At 38.9% G+C, this 18,378-nt stretch overlaps 1 pseudogene; it reads right to left on the minus strand.

The window, feature by feature from the left end:
• Nucleotides 1-8,038: 8,038 nt before the first annotated feature.
• On the minus strand, nt 8,039-9,349 carry LOC136169247 (olfactory receptor 8B8-like; annotated as a pseudogene).
• Nucleotides 9,350-18,378: the final 9,029 nt, after the last annotated feature.

Here is an 18,378-nt window from a genome sequence, read left to right on the forward strand (position 1 = left end):
TGCTTTTTAATATACTATCTAGGTTGGTCATAACTTTCCTTCCAAGGAGTAAGCATCTTTTAATTTCACGGATGCAGTCACCATCTGCAGTGATTTTGGAGCCCCCAAAAAATAAAGTCTGACACTGTTTCCACTGTCTCCCCATCTATTTCCCATGAGGTGATGGGACCTGATGCCATGAGCTTAGTTTTCTGAATGTTGAGCTTTAAGCCAACTTTTTTACTCTCCTTTTTCACTTTCATCAAGAGGCTTTTCAGTTCCTCTTCACTATCTGCCATAAGGGTGGTGTCATCTGCCTATCTGAGGTTATTGATATTTCTCCCAGCAATCTTGATTCCAGTTTGTGCTTCTTCCAGAACAGCGTTTCTCATGATGTACTCTGCATATAAGTTAAATAAGCAGGGTGACAATATATAGCCTTAACAGACTCCTCTTCCTATTTGGAACCAGTCTGTTGTTCCTTGTCCAGTTCTAAGTGTTGCTTCCTGACCTGGATACAGGTTTCTCAAGAGGCAGGTCAGGTGGTCTGGTATTCCCATCTCTTTCAGAATTTTCCACAGTTTATTGTGATCCACACTTTTGAAGGCTTTGGCATAGTCAAGAAAGCAGAAACAGATGTTTTTCTGGAACTCTCTTGCTTTTTCGATGATCCAGCAGATATTGGCAATTTGATCTCTGGTTCTTCTGCCTTTTCGAAAACCAGCTTGAACATCTGGAAGTTCTTGGTTCACGTATTGCTGAAGCCTGGCTTGGAGAATTTTGAGCATTACTTTACTAGTGTGTGAGATGAGTGCAACTGTGCAGTAGTTTGAGCATTCTTTGGGATTGCCTTTCTTAGGGATTGGAATGAAAACTGACCTTTTCCAGTCCTGTGGCCACTGCTGAGTTTTCCAAATTTGCTGACATATTGAGTGAAGCACTTTCATAGCATCGTCTTTCAGGATTTGAAATAGCTCAACTGGGATTTCATCACATCTACTAGCTTTGTTCGTAGTGATGCTTTCTAAGGCCCACTTGACTTCATATTCCAGGATGTCTGGCTCTAGGTGAGTGATCACACCACTGTGATTATCTGGCTCATGAAGATCTTTCTTGTACAGTTCTTCTGTGTATTCTTGCCACCTCTTGTTAATATCTTCTGCTTCTGTTAGGTCCATACCATTTCTGTCCTTTATCGAACCCATCTTTGCCTGAAATATTCCCTTGATATCTCTAATTTTCTTGAAGAGATCTCTAGCCTTTCCCATTCTGTTGTTTTCCTCTATTTCTGCATTGATGGCTGAGGAAGGCTTTCTTATCTCTTCTGGCTATTCTTTGGAACCCTGCATTCAAATGGGAATATCTTTCCTTTTCTCCTTTGCTTTTCACTTCCCTTCTTTTCACAGCCATTTGTAAGGCTTTCTCAGACAATCATTTTGCCTTTTTGCATTTCTTTTCCATGGGGATGGTCTTGATTCCCATCTCCTGTACAACGTCACAAACCTCCGCCCATTGTTCATCAGGCTCTCTGTCTATCAGATCTAGTCCCTTAAATCGATTTCTCACTTCCACTGTATCTTATGTTGTTCTAATTGAACCTTTTGTAAGGCTTTATCGTCTAATACATATTCATGTAATAAGTGTTCTGCCTGTTGCCAAATGTCAGGAGAGCTAGAATTACTTTGAAATGGCAGAATCACAGCTTCAGTGAGAGCCCATAGGGGCCAGAAATCTATTGGAATATTTTTTCCCTGTCTGATGGCTCATTCAACTTTTTTTTTGACCTGATGCCAAATTTTTAAATCAAAACTACTTTCATCAGGGAAGCAAGGGTTACATTCAACCACTGTCTGAAGGCAAGTCTCTGTTTGCTGGCATGAAATCGAAAATCCCTTAACTTTAAATAAGTGATAAAGTAAAGTAGAAAGGTGAGGGGGCTTTCCAGCTGATTGACCCATGTCTTAGTACTTACCGGCCTCAATAGGCCCTCTGGGTTCACTCCGTCCAAATCCACGTATGCCAAGTCCCTGTTTCTGGGCACCACTTGTTGGTCCTTTATTGGACCGGAACCTGGTGGTCCGGAGTCAAAGATGAAAGAGTGAAAGAAGGAAAGAGGCTAATATTCCCTGGGTTATGCAGCCAGCTTCCGTGCTCCAGGGAATCATCCAGAAATAGAGAGAGAGAGAGAAAGAAAGAAAGAAAGAAAGACACAGGGACCCAAGCTCTGATGGAGCAAAGGTGTCTTAATCAACATGGCGTGGGCATATTTACTGTCTTACAAGGTAGTTATTCTCAGCAAAGATAAAAATTAAAATTCCAGACTTACAAAACACAAGGGGATCCCTATGAAAGAGAGAAGAGGGTACTTATCACCATAATGAGAAACTAACAAAGGAAATGCCTGGATTCCTCAGCCCCGGGAATAGCATGCCTCTCTTCTTAATTCCTGAATAATCAGAAATTAATAAGGGCCAAAGGATTCCTGACAGATCCAAAATAGCACACAAGAAGCCTCCTGTTAAATGCATCCTGACCTATAAAGCAGAAGTAGATATATTTCTGGAACTCTCTTGTTTTTTCAATAATCCAATGGACATTGGCAGTTTGATCTCTGGTTCCTCTACCTTTTCTAAATCCAGCCTGTATATCTGGAAGTTCACAGTTTCATACTGTTGAAGACTGGCTTGGAGAATTTTGAGCATTACTTTGCTAGCATGTGAGATGAGTGCAATTGTGCAGTAGTTTGGGCATTATTTGGCATTGCCTTTATTTGGGATTGAAATGAAAACTGACCTTTTCCAGTCCTGTGGTCACTGCTGAGTTTCCAAATTTGCTGGCATATTGAGTACAGCACTTTCACAGCATCATGTTTTAGGATTTGAAATGGCTCAACTGGAATTCCATCACCTCCACTTGCTTTGTTCCTAGTGATTCTTCCTAAGGCCCATATGGCTTTGCCTTCCAGGATGTCTGGCTCTAGGTGAGTGATCAGACCATCATGATTATATGGGTCCTGAAGATCTTGTTTGTGTAGTTCTTTTGTGTATTCTTCAACAGCCCCAGCCTTCAACAGAAAATTGGATTAAAGACTTACTGAGCATGACCCCACCCATCAGAACAAGACCCAGTTTCCCCCTCAGTCAGCCTCTCCCATCGGGAAGCTTCCATAAGCCTCCTATCCCTCTCCATCAGAGGGCAGACAGACTGAAAACCACAACCACAGAAAACTAATCAGTCTGATCACATGGAAAACAGTCTTATCTAATTAAATGAAACTATGAGCCATGTCATGTAGGGCCACCCAAGATAGACAGGTTATGGTGGAGAGTTCTGACAAAATGTGGTCCACTGGAGAAGGGAATGGCAAACCACTTCAGTATTCTGGCCATGAGAACCCCAAGAACAGTATGAAAAGGCAAAAGGATAGGATATGTAACTCCACAGGTTGGTAGGTGCTCAAAATGATACTGGAAATCAGTGGAGAAATAACTCCAGAAAGAATGAAGAGATGGAACCAAAGCAAAAACAACACCCAGTTGTGGATGTGACTGGTGATGGAAATAAAGTCTGATGCTGCAAAGAGGAATACTGCATAGGAACCTGGAATGTTAGGTCCATGAATCAAGGTAAATTGGAAGTGGTCAAACAAGAGATGGCAAGAGTGAATATCGACATTTTAGGAATCAGTGAACTAAAATGGACTGGAATGGGTGAATTTGATGATGATCATTATATCTACTACTGTGGGCAAGGATCCCTTAGAAGAAATGGAGTAGCCATCATAGTCAACAAAAGAGTCTGAAATGCAGTACTTGGATGTGTGAGGCTGTGCCATGACAGGCAGCCTAGATTAGGAGTAGGCCTGGTTTTCCAGGGTAACATGATTATCAGGCCACCTGGAGCCAGCCAATCAACATGTGCCTAGCAATAAAAAGGGAACCTATCAGGGGAAAGCTGAAAAACCTGCAAACGCCTAAGTTTGAACAAAAGCCCTCGAAAGTTTGTACCAATAAAATTGCTTTGCAAACATGTAACCAATCCGCTTAAGCCAGCTACTAACTGCTTATGCATACCTTATAAATTTGGGTAACCGCCTCTGCTCAGGGCTTTCTGACCGTGCACCACTGCGTTGGTTGCGGCAGTAAGCCCTGACTCGAGTCAGCAATAAACTTCCCTTTTTTGCGAGTTGCATTGTCTTGGAAGCCTTCTCTCTTCCCGCTTGGGGATTCGGACATCGGGCATAACAGGATGTAATCTCAAAAACGACAGAATGATCTCTGTTCATTTCCAAGGCAAACCATTCAATATCACGGTAATCCAAGTCTATGTCCTGACCAGTAATGCTGAAGAAGCTGAAATTGAATGGTTCTATGAAGACCTACAAGACTTTCTAGAACTAACATCCAAAAAAGATGTCCTTTTCCTTATAGGGGACTGGAATGCAAAAGTACGAAGTCAAGAAACACCTGAAGTAACAGGCAAATTTGGCCTTGGAGTACAGAATGAAGCAGGGCAAAGGCTAATAGAGTTTTGCCAAGAGAACACACTGGTCATAGCAAACACCCTCTTCCAACAACTCAAGAGAAGACTCTACACATGGACATCACCAGGTGGTCAATACCGAAATCAGATTGATTATATTCTTTGCAGTCAAAGACAGAGAAGTTCTATACAGTCATCAAAAACAATACTGGGAGCTGACTGTGGCTCAGATCATGAACTGCTTATTACCAAATTCAGACTTAAACTGAAGTAAAGAGGGAAAACCACTAGACCATTCAGGTATGACCTAAATCAAATCCCTTATGACTATACAGTGGAAGTGAGAAATAGATTTAAGGGATTAGATCTGATAGAGAGAGTGCCTGAGGAAATACGGACAGAGATTCCTGACATTGTACAGGAGACAGTAATCAAGACCATCCCCAAGGAAAAGAAATGTGAAAAGGCAAAATGGTTGCCTGAGGAGGCCTTCCAAATAACTGTGAAAAGAAGGGAAGTGAAAAGCAAAGGAGAAAAGGAAAGATATACCCATTTGAATGCTGCATTCCAAAGAATAGCAAGGAGAGATAAGAAAGCCTTCCTCAGTGACCAGGGCAAAGAAATAGAGGAAAACAATAGAATGGGAAAGACTAGAGATCTCTTCAAGAAAATTAGAGATACCAAGGGAATTTTTCATGCAACAATGAGCACAATAAAGGACAGAAATGGTATGGACCTAACAGAAGCAGAAGATGTTCAGAAGAGGTGACCAGAATACAGCCAGTGCAAAGGTTATCTAAACTCTCTGCAGTCCTGAATACTACTGACTACTCTTTCCTTCTTGAAATACCTAGTTAACTTTCTTGATACCATGAAACTGCTTATTATTAAAGTTTATATGTGCCCACATACCTCCTTGTCCAGAGATAATTTTAGAATCACAGAACATTAGAAGTGGAAAGCTCTAAATTACTAGTTAACCAAACAGTAGCATAATCATTTGAAAAGAGTTTTAAAAGTGCATAATCTTGAGCCCTGATGACAGATCCATTCCAATACAGTGGGTCTTGAAATGGAAAAGAAGATAATAATATTAATTATTATTCTGAGTGACTCCAACACACACCCAAATAAGAATGATTAATCCAGTTCAGTCCTATTGGCATATGAGTCAAGAAATTGAGACACAGTGATTGCAAGATTTTTTTAATAGAACATGTTATTGTCCAGTCAAGGCTCTTATTTTTCAGATTATTAAATTGAGACTCTAGATGTGAAATGATACTACTATGTAGGGTCAAATCCAGGACTATACTTCATTTACTGTAGCTTGAATCCCAAACAAATAAATAACAACCTTCACAAAAATCCTTTTAAGTTGATATTATTATTTTTCTAATTTTGGAAATGAGGAAATAGATATTCTGAAATGTTAAGTAAGTCTTTCAGAGTCACATATTTAGCAAATAACAGAACTAAATTTTAAACACAGGTAGTAAAAATTTAAACCAGAAACTGTGAGCTTACTCACCCTAATGGGCTTCTAGGAGTCTGTCCAACTCATAACTTCATTTCCTGACTCTTAAACACACACAACAATCTACATAAAAATAAATCAATCTTTGTTTTCCATCACTGTGCAATAAGAAAAGCACCGTGGAAGTTAATTGTTACAAAACTCATTCCAGGAGGAAGTGGTAATAATTCTTAGGATGACTCACCTTCTCCCCAAATATCTCTTCTTTATGACTCAAAATTTAAAATCAAATTGAAGGACTCACTTATTCCAGACATAAATTACTGAGCCTTACCAAATATGTTAAGCCCTAGAGATATAAATGAGAAGACACCCAAGGTGCTTTCCCTCACAGGCAAGACAGATAATCAGATGATTAGAAAAGCATGTGAAAATTGCTCTCATTACTCCATGTCAGGCCTGACTGCTACACTCCGGGAAATTTAAAAAAAAAAAAAAAAGAGTACCTAAACTTTACAAGGTGGATTACACAGGTTTCCATTCAACTGATACCTAAAATATCAATAGAAAACAAAGTGGGTTATAAAGATAATAAGAGTATGCTAGAAAAAGGAAAGTACATAGAATATAACCAGGGAGCAAAATGAGTTTTCACAGAAAGGTAGGAAAAAGAAAACAAGAGAAACCCTTTATGTTCTCTATAAGTTATCATGTGATTCTCTTCCCAGTTTTGAAAGTTCAAGTTGAATAAATAAACATGTCTTACTTTACATATTCCTTTGTATTGAACTGAAATTTTTCCTGCAAATAAATATCTAAAAATTTTCTTATCTTTAAATACATAGAGTGAGATTGAATATTTAGGAAGGAAAGAAAATTCAGTACAGTGGAATATTTGCCACAACAGGGTAATCATATACCTGAAGGTCATCTACCCATCTTTCGGGAAAGACCTCCTGGAGTTCTGGATAACCTAATACCTGAAGGATAAATGGGCTGCATAGGACAAAGGTCTCTTTCTCTGTACATGAAGGTGTTCCAGGCTAAGAGAATAGATTGTAGAAATGTATCCAAAGGAACAAGGGTTTATTTAATTTGGGAAAGTTCAGTATAACTTTAGCAGAGTACTGGGAAGAAGCAGGGAGGAAGGAATTGTAGTGACAGTAGATCAGACTGGAGAGGTGAACAGGGTTCAGACCAAAAGATCCTTGTTTGTTCTACTATGGAAATTTGGTTTTACCTTGAAAGAAATTCCAATGAACACAGTAAACCAAGGTAAATGTGATATTATTGGAAGTAAGGAAGGAGCTTTCAGATTGCATTGTGGAGAATGGATTTTAAGGGGAAAGACCAGAAAGGGAGAAGCCAATTGAAAGGATGGTGTCTGGATAGAAATGAGAAATGTTCATGAGGAGAACAAGATTTATTAGCACTTGATAAGTTGGGTGTGGAGGACAAGTAAAGAGACAGGGCTCAAGGAAGATACCAATTTGGGATTTGAGCAATTAAGTAGATGGTGCCATTCACAGTGACAGAGACCAAAAGAAGAGAAGAGAGCTTGGTAGGCTTAGTGATGTTTCTGTGATTAAGTTGATTCTTACAAATTAAGTTCAGATGCCTGTTGAGCATTCTAACAGAGATACTAGGCAGTTAAACAGGTTTAAAGTTCAAATGTGAGTTTAATCTGTGTTTTCTGTGTAGAAATTTTCCATAATCAGAACATTCTTATTTGCTATGAACTAGTCAACTTACATTCAAAAGGTGTGAATATTCTTTCTGATTTCTAAGAGGAAAACACTGGAAGGGAAGATAGAGATATAGTAAGAAGAGAAAGGAGGAAGGAATACATTTCACAACTGTAAGACCGCCTATTCTTTGCTACAAATGTTAAGTTGCATCAACTTCTTCCCAATAATCCTATAAAGTAACAGGATGCCCGTATTTTGCAGGGTTCAGCTCAAACCTTCTATGTCAAAGTCTTTCTATTACACCTCTTTCTATTACACCTCACTTCTTCCTGTGTGAAAGAACTCTATACAGAAACAAAAATAATTTTGAAAGAAAGCTGTATTATATTATAATAATTAATACTGCACCAGCTCAGAAAGATATTTTTCTATTCAAGGTTTTTTTCAGGGCAACTTTAACCTCCTTGTATCTGAAGCTGTAGATCAGAGGATTAAGCATGGATACCACAATGGTATAGAATATGGTGGATACTTTCTTCTGGTTCATGGACAAAACAGAAGAAGGATGAAGATGCATGAATGCCCCTGGCCCAAAGAAAACAGGAATATGTGAGCTACAAGTACTGAAGTCTTTGGACCTTCCTTCCATGGAACTGATGCAGAGGATACTGGAAATGATAAAAGCATATGAGACAATGATGGTGAGACCAGGCACAGCAACATCAAAGCTGAAATGATGAGAAACACCAGTTCATTGATGTGAGTGCTGGTGCAGGAGAGCTCCAGGAGAAGGAGGATGTCACACATGTGGAGGTTGAGGGTGTTGGCATCTCACAAGGTCAACCTTAACATGCAACTAGTGTGGGTCCAGGCAGCAATAAAGGCCCCCAAGTATAAAATCACAGCCAGCAGAGATCAGACCTGAGTGGACATGGTGACCTTGTTCAGCAGGGGCTTGCAGATGGCCACATAGAAATCCTAGACCATCACTGTCAGTACATAGCACTCTGGTTTGACAATGAAGCAGTAGAAAAACAGCTGAGTCATGCATTCTGCATAGGAGATGATGTTCCTCTTCAACATAAAGTTTACCAACAGTTTGGGGGTGATGACAGAAGAGTAACAGAGATCAATATAGGATAAATTAAAGAATTGATGCTTTTGAACTGTGGTGTTGGAGAAGACTCTTGAGAGTCCCTTGGACTGCAAGGAGATCCAACCAGTCCATCCTTAAGGAGATCAGTCCTGGGTGTTCATTGGAAGGACTGATGCTGAAGCTGAAACTCCAGTACCTTGGCCACCTCATGCGAAGAGTTGACTCATTGGAAAAGACCCTGATGTTGGGAGGGATAGAGGGCAGAAGGAGAAGGGGACGACAGAGGATGAGATGGCTGGATGGCATTACCGACTCAATGGACATGAGTTTGGGTAAACTCCAGGAATTGGTGATGGACAGGGAGGCCTGGCATGCTGCAATTCATGGGGTCACAAAGAGTTGGACAAGACTGAGCGACTGAACTGAACTGAACTGAAAGAGGAAGTAGTACATAGGAGTGTGGAGGTGAGAAGTCAGTCTAATTAGAGTGACCAAGCCCAGGTTTCCTGCAACAGTGATGATGTAAATTCCCAAGAAGGGGAAGAACAGGGGCACCTGGATCTCTAGATGTTTAGTTTAACCCATAAGGATAAGCTCAGTGACCAATAAGCCATTTCCAGTATCCATTCTCTCCAGTGGGATCTGAAAGATAGGTGAATAGAGTCATATTTGAGGCAGAACTCAGATTCTCCATGCAATCCCATGCCCATTCTGGAGCCAAGAATCCCAGAGACTGCTGAGGCTTAACTTTTTTACAGAAATAAATAATAAATGGATCTGTCTCTGCTCATATGGAGAAAAATAAGTGCATGGAAGTCATCAGCATAGTAATACTGGGAGAATGTAAGAGTGCAAGAGAATATAAGAAGAGCAGTCATTTCTTACCTTTTCTCCCCTCAATTTGTCGCTAACAGTTTTTATTCCTTCACCTGCTAAAGTTTGTATTTGTTAATATTTACTCACCACACTTCATTTACCCTGTGCTAGCTACCAATCCAGATTGGACACTATGTAGGGGCAGATCATAATCACATGTCCACAGCAGAGTTGTGGAAACAGAGATTCAGAGAGAACCTTTGGCTTCTCAAGCATACACAACAAGGAAGCCATTAAGTCAGGCATAGAACCTGGGTCTCCTGCATAAGAAATTCCCTAAAAGGCACAAAGCTTAGAAACACTGCAAACCCACTGATCTCAGCACTACCTTTAATTTCTAATTTCCTCCCCCACAGATCTGTTAGTCATCTCTATACAGGGCCAGAACTGCAGGAAGCAGAAAAATCTATTACTTTCCAATGGCTATGGGTTGTGAAAGAAGTAAAAACAAAAAGGATTCAGTGCTCACTATTCTTTGCCTACAGGCACCAGAACTGTCTTTGTGGTTCCCCCTCCACCATGGCTCTCCAAAGAGGAAGAGCTCTTCTGCTGCAGCGGGCAGCAGAACTGAACTCACCCCATCTCCTCCATCCCTGTGGAGGGGCTCAGAGCATTTATAAGTCTCAGCATTTCTTTTGCTCTGAGAGTCAGTCAGATGAAGATCATGATTTTTAATTAAGGTTTTGCCCAGAGGTGATCATTAAACCACAAAAAGGAATCCAAACAGCATTTTTTGTTTTCAACATAATAATACGTATTTTATTCCGAGCTTCAAGGTCTCAGAGATTTGATAAAGAGATTTTCTCAGGAGCCTCTGCATAGTGCAAATCCTCGAGGAAGTATAGATTTATGAAATTGTTTACACAATGTGAAGATAATTTAACCCTGGTGTCTTTGGAAGCTCAATATTTTACTCAAAATTTCATATTAGGGATTGTACATTCTCCCAGGTAAAAATATTTTCTCTTCCCTTGTCTTTCTTCTAATGCTTCTTTGACTTTAAGGTACAATTGCTAACACATAGCTAATGATATTTTAAAACCTATAAAAATATGACATGCACATGCACATCTTCCCACACATACATGTTTTTAGCATTATGGCATAAATGACCATATAATGCATATTTTATATTTTTAAAGCATATCATTTCCTTTTCCTTAGCACTCTCCTTCCTATATGATCTCCTGTCCATCAATCACCTTCAATTATCCATGTTTATTTATAACCAAGAACACCTTTCTATATCTTCCTACTCACTAATATAAAAAATAATTACAACTATAAAGACTTTACAAATGATTACAAACTTCATATTTTTGACCCTTTGCTTTTTTCATCTAACAGAACCTTACTAAAATATCTCCAAAAGTCTATGTTGTGAACATATTGCAATACATCAAACCACTCCCTATTGATAGAGATCTATAATTTCTATCGAATAGCAATGCTAAAATATTCAACATTGTACATACTTTTGATATTCCAGTACTTTTGTTTTAATGGGATAAATTCCAGAATGTCTCCCACGGGCCCCCTCCTTAAGTTCAATTCATCAGCTAAAGTGACTCACAGAACACAGGAAAAGTTTACTTACAGTTACCATCTTATTATAAAATGATCTGATATAGGATACAGATGAACATCTGGATAGAAGAGATGAATAGGGCAAGGTCTGCAGAAAGAGTGTGGAGCTTCCTGCCCTTCTCAGGTACACAGCTCTCCCAGCATCTCCACACTTTCACCAACCCAGAAGCTCATGGAATCCCATCATTCTGAGGTTTTATGGTGGCTTCATTGCACAGGCATGATTGATTACATCACTGGCCATTGGTGATTGAACCCAATCTTCAGCCCCTCTCCCCTTCATGGAATTCTAGAAGTTCTAAGAAGAGACTGAAATCTCCAACCGCCTAATAACAAGGTTGGTTCTTCTGGCAACCAGTCAGCATCCTTAGATGAGGCCCCAAAGTCACCTCATTAACATTACAAAGTACACCTTTATCTTTGTCATCCCTTGAATTCCAAAGTCTTTAGGAGCTCTGTGCCACAAATGGGGTGGGAGACTGAATGTATTCAATACATTTTATATTATAGACCTGACAAGAATAGATATTAATCTAATGTTTGTCACTGTCATTAAACTATACATTTTTCTGATCTATTATTAGCCCCCTGGTTTGCTTAAGGTATCTCTTCCCAAACAAAAGTTTTAAATATCATGCAAAATAAAATGTGACTACTTTTATATTCATAATGCATCCATAATTATACTATATATCGCAACTCTGATACAGCCACCTAAATTTGAGAAAATGTTATTTCTTACTTTTGTTACCACAAAGTAAGTCCTCCTGACTAAATCCTTGATTCATCCATTGCCTCATACAGTCTATTCCCAACACAGCAACCAAGATCATTTTTTAAAGCATGTCACTGTGTTATAAATTCCTGCATTCCATTTCACTCAAAGTCCCAAGCTTTACAATGGCCGAATAGGGACCAACATACTACATCTCTGTCCTTATCATCGTCTCTTTCCCTCACTCCTGTCAATACATAATACCACTATGTTTTCCTCAAGCATGCCAAATTATCACCTTAGATCCAAGAACCCTATTCCTAGGCACATATCCAGTCAAAACTGCAATTCAAAGAGATACATATACTCCTATATTCATAGCAGCAATATTCACAATAGCCATGATATGGAAACAATCTAAATGTTCTTTGACAGATGATTGGATAAAGACGTGGTGCGTATATAAACAGAATGTGGTGCTGTGTGCTTAGTTGCTCAGTCATGTCCAACTCTTTGCAGCCCCTTGGACTGCAGCCCACCAGGCTTCTCTATCCATCGGGATTCTCCAGACAAGAATACTGGAGTAGACTGCCAGGCCCTCCTCCAGGGGATCTCCCCAACCCAGAAATCTAAATCAGGTCTCCCACATTGCAGCTGAATTCTTTACTGTCTGAGCAACCAGGGAAGTCCATGAATTAGTGGAGTGGGTAGCCTATCCCTTTTCTAGGGGATCTTCCCGGCCCAGAAATCAAACCACGGTCTTCTGCATTGCAGGTGGATTCTTTACCAGTTGAGCTACCAGGGAAGCCCAAAATAGAATACTACTCAGCCATAAAAAGGAATGAAATAATGTCATTTCCAGCAACAAGGATGGAATTTGATCATCATACTAAGTGAAGCCAGACAGAGTGATATGATACCATATGGTATCACTTATATTAGAATCTGCAATACAATACAAATGAACTTATCCACATAACAGAAACAGACATAAAGAACAGGCTTGTGTTTGGAAGGGGGGAGGACTGGTAGGGTAAGGATGGAGTGGGAATTGGAATTAGCAGGTGCAAAGGTTTATATATAAATGGATAAACAGTAAGGTCCTACTATATGACATATGTGACTATATTCACTATCCTGTGATAAACCAAAATGGAAAAGAAGATTTTTTTAAAATGTGTGTGTGTGTGTGTGTTTGTGTGTGTGTGTGTATATATATATATACACATATATATAACTGAATCACTTTCCTGTACAGTAAAAATTAACACAGCACTGTAAATCAACTATGTATGTGTGTGTGATAGTCGCTCAGTCATGTCCAACTTTTTGCAACCCCATGTACTGTAGCCCTCCAGGCTCCTCTCTCCATGGAATTCTCCAGGCAAGAATACTGAAAGGGTTGCCGTTCCCATCTCCAGGGGATCTACCTGACCAGGAACCGAACTCGGGTCTCCCGCATTGCAGGCAGATTCTTTAATGTCCGAGCCACCAGGGAAGCCCATACTTCAATAAAAAATAAATTATTTCATTTGAAGAGTTTGTTAAGAGCTGCTAGTCAAATAATATATTTCTATTTTAAATGAAACAAAATCTATGGTAATAAATGTGGTTGGATTTATAGATGAACACAACACATCTGCTGCATGATTCACCTCTAAAGGAAATGCACTCTGATATTTTCTTATGTGAAACTCTACTGCAGAAGGAAGGGAAATATAGAAGACAAGTATAGTTGATTTTCATTTCCTGTTTAATTTCCCCTTCATTTTGATTATGTCACATGTAACCTTGTATATCTCAGGAAATTAATTTTTTAAAGATGGATTGTATTATGACTACAGATCTGTCCTTAGGGATGTCAATCAAGATATTACCAATAGTTCTAAATCAAAATGAGTGATGGAAAATAGGTGAAATTAAGTAGTGTTTTAGAAATAGAAGTTATGATTATTGATTAAAAGCAGTCATAAAGGTGCTTAAATAAAACCCTAAATTTGAAAGTCATGTTTTTTTCTTTGCATTGCATAGCTTTTACCAATGCATACATGTTTGAATAAAATAACATATACTGATCCTAACAGGAGAATTCCTGATTTAATTCTGATGAAGCTCAGTACTTACTTAAAACTCCCAAAGAATTCTAATCTGCCGAGAAAGACAACCCAACAGGAATCAATCACTAAGCCACTGTATTAAACTTCCAGTAAGCATATATCACACTTGGCAGCAACATACTTATAGCTCAGCCACTAATTATTCAAATATTATTCAAATAATATTAGTTGAGCAGACATGATATACTAGAAACTAAGGATATACCAGTTAACAAAGTAATGGTATATCCCTAAAGATCTTACATTTTGGTAAGGAATGAAGGTACATGCTGGGCAGAGAAGCCCCAAACAATCTGCAGTTGGAAATTGTTGCTCTTCACTCAAATATCCATTTATTTGAGTTCATTTCACTTAAATATATAACTGAATAATACACTCAGATTGTGATACAGTAGTATGCATTTAGACACCAATTCTATGTTTGAAATGTAAACTTTTCAGTGAGATAGATTGATAGCCTGTATTTAGTAGTTAATTAATCAGTTCAGCTACCAAATGGCTGGCAACTGTCCACAGGAGTCAGGACTATATCCAGTGGCCCCATAAGAATAAAAGTAGACATCACTTTAGGGAAACTAAGGTGACAAGACTTGTATCTGCTGAGACTTGAACATAGTAGTGGTTTTGCTGCCTGTCCAGACAATAGAAGACCAGCTTGGTGGAAACCTCAGCATGTTCCATCCACCAAGCCCATTGAGGATGGATCTCTCCTATTTACTGGTGGGAATTTGTTAAGCCTTACTTCATTCAATTTTCCTCTCCACTGCCTCGAAGAGAGGAGATGGCATTGAACTATATGTGTGTATGTTTTTTTGTGCATACATTTGGTAAAAAAAAAAAAAAAACCCACCCACTTGTTTTGAAGAAAAACATATCTGCTTCTAGTGGTATTATATTCAGATGGACAAACACCTGTAAAAAGATAATTACAATATAATGTGATACATGCTACAGTAGAAGAAAATACCAATGGGATGTAAAACAGTCTCATAAAATCAGATTCTGCTTTCTTCGGGACCAGTAAGTAATAGAATAGGAAAAAGAAGGAGACAATGGGTCCAAGCAGAGTAAGAAGTAGAGATGAAAGGTTATAATTGTACCAACAACAAAATAAGTGTTCTCAGGTGTGATGGATGGCATTTCACTCTGCACGTACACAGATACTTTTCTGTCACATGCTGAAGCTCTATAATGAGCTCCAATTCCAAAGGAAGATTTCATTAAGCAGGAAATATCACCTCACTGGTGCTAATTTCCATAAATTAGCTTTCCATAGAAAATAATGAAGGGTTTAGAATTGGAAGGAAAATCAAAAGCTCTCCACCCCATTTTAACTTATATGAAGAGCACATCATATGAAATGTTGGGCTGGATGAAGCACAAGCTGGAATCAAGATTGCCGGGAGAAATATCAATAACTTCAGATAAGCAGATGACACCAACTCATGGCAGAAAGTGATGAGGAACTAAAAAGCCTCCTGATGAAGGTGAAAGAAGGAAGAGAGTGAAAAGCTTGTTTAAAACTCAACATTCAAAAAATGAAGATCATGGCATCTAGCCCCATCATTTCATGGCAAATAGATGGGGAAACAGTGATAGACTTTATTTTCTTGGGCTCCAAAATGACTGCAGATGGTGACTGAAATGAAAAGATGCATTGATGATTAAAAGATGATTTAAGGATGAAATTAAAAGATGCTTGCTCCTTGGAAGAAAACCTGTGACAAACTTAGATAGCATATTAAAAAGCAGAGACATTACTTTGCCAACAAAGATCTGTCTAGTCAAAGCTACAGTTTTTCTACTAGTCATGTATGGATATGAGAGTTGGACTATAAAGAAAGCTGAGTGCCAAAAAATTAATGCTTTTTGAACTGTGGTGTTGAAGAAGATTCTTGAGAGTCTCCTGGACTGCAAGGAGATCCAACCAGTCAATCCTAAAGGAAATCAATCTTGAATATTCATTGGAAGGACCGATGTTTAAGCTGAAGAGTCAATACTTTGGCCACCTAATGCAAAGAATTGACTCATTAGAGAAGACCCTGATGCTGGGAAAGATTGAAGGCAGGAGAAGGGGACAACAGGATGAGATGTTTGGATGGTATCACTGACTCAATGGATAAGAGTTTGAGCAAGCTTTGGGAGATGGTGAAGGACAGAGAGGCCTGGCATGCTGCAGTCCATGGGCTCACAAAGAGTCTTTTAATTAAAAATAATAGAAAACTATATAATATGCAAAGAGAAGTAAACCCTCTTTACTCTTAACTTAAGCACAATGATATATAACATACCTAAAGTCCAGGCAATAGGATTGTGCACTAACTTTTCTCTCTCCACAGACAGGTGGAAATTCTTAATTGTGTTGGGAAAGAGGAGACTCTCTTCCCTGGACTGGTCTGGGTAACTTTATATGTGTTCACCTTCCTCTGCTGGTTTCTTCTATGTGGCATATTCTGTACAAAGATTGTTTCACATACTTGGGCCTTTCTTCTCAGTCTTTATCCGTGGATTAGGTTAATGTTCAAGAGAGCCCTAATCAATGTTTTGTAACCTTAATTTATCATAAAATTTAACATAGATGCATAAATAAAAGGGTATAAGGTATATAATTCACACATCTTAATACAATGAACAGTATGCAACCAACATGCAGATCTATAAAAAGACTACTGCCAGTAGCCCAGAGACGTCTGTGAGTTCTATTCTTCCATTCTCCATCTGGTCTCTACTGCAATCTTTTTCTGGCTTTGCTTATACCTTCCTCATCTACATAGGGCCTCACTGTCATCTGCATCAAAGCCTACACAAAGGCAAAGAAAATCCAGAAAGGGCACACCTTGACCCTAGAATGGTGCTGACTACTTAGCACAGATGCGTGCCATATTTCACTGGGAGAGAGACGGAGAAATGTATATTCTAGAAGAAGAGGTGAACAGCTATCAGTTTTGGCCACACTGGGCTAATCATGAATCTCATTGGTTTGAAGGTTAAATAAGATGTTGAAAGTAAGAATTTAGTGCTGAGCTGAACCTGGTGAAACACTTACATCAATATTGAATACTATAGGCTGACTTTATGTGTTTCCATTTATTGCAAAGGCATTTCACTATATCAAATGAAAAGATGCTCACACATTCTAAATTGGGCAATAAAGATGCTAAATATGAAATATAAAAGAGAGTTTCTGGATATTTTTCTTATTTGAGTATGTTGCCCTTATTTATGCTCAGAGGCATTTTTATTCACTAAAATTGCTGTTCGTGTTTGCTGATTTTTTAAGTATAGTAAATTTTGTACAATAATTTTAAAACAACCACAAGAGGTTTAGAATCAAAACACCCAAGACCTAGTCACAGCTGTACCACTTATTAACTGTGATTTGGAACAAGCCATGAACATATCTGGGAATTAGTTTCATAATCTAGGAGATGGACGTTTTCCAGTCCTATGGCCACTGCTGACTTTTTCAAATTTGCTAATTGACTGAGTGCAGCACTTTCACAGCATCATATTTTAGGACTTGATATAGCTCAATTGGAATTCCATCACCTCCACTAGCTTTGTTTGTAGTGATGCTTTCTAAGACCCATTTGACTTTGCATTCCAGGATGTCTGGCTCTAGGTGAGTGATCACACCACTATGGCTATATGAGTCATGAAGAATTTTTTGTACAGTTCTTCTGTGTATTCTTGCCACCTCTACTTAATATCTTCTGCTTCTATTTGGTCCATGCGATTTCTGTTCTTTATTGTGCCCATCTTTCCATGACATGTTCTCTTGGCATCTCTAATTTTCTTAAAGAGATCTCCAGTCTTTCTCATTCTGTTGTTTTCCTCTAGTTCTTTGCATTGATCACTGAGGAAGGCTTTCATATCTCTCCTTGCTATTCTTTGGAATGCTGCATTCAATGGGTGTTTCTTTCCTTTTCTCCTTTGCCTTTTGCTTCTCTTCTTTCCTCAGCTGTATGTAAGGCCTCCTCAGACAACCATTTTGCCTTTTTTCATTTCTTTTTCTTGAAGATGGTCTTAATCACTGCCTCCTGTACAATATCATGAGCCTCCATCCATAGTTCTTCAGGCATTCTATCAGATCTAACCCCTTGAATCTATACTTCCACAGTATAATCGTAAGGGATTTGATTTAGGTCATACCTGAATGGTCTAGTGGTTTTCCCTCTTTTCTTCAGTTTAAGTCCGAATTTGGTAATAAGCAGTTCATGATCTGAGCCACAGTCAGCTCCCAGTATTGTTTTTGATGACTGTGTAGAGTTTCTCCATGTTTGGCAGCACAGGATATAATCAGTCTGATTTCAGCATTGACCATCTGGTGATGTCCATGTGTAGAGTCTTCTCTTGTGTTG

The sequence above is a fragment of the Muntiacus reevesi genome, chromosome 5 (genome assembly GCF_963930625.1).
Source record: "Muntiacus reevesi chromosome 5, mMunRee1.1, whole genome shotgun sequence".
Taxonomy (NCBI): Eukaryota; Metazoa; Chordata; class Mammalia; order Artiodactyla; family Cervidae; genus Muntiacus; species Muntiacus reevesi.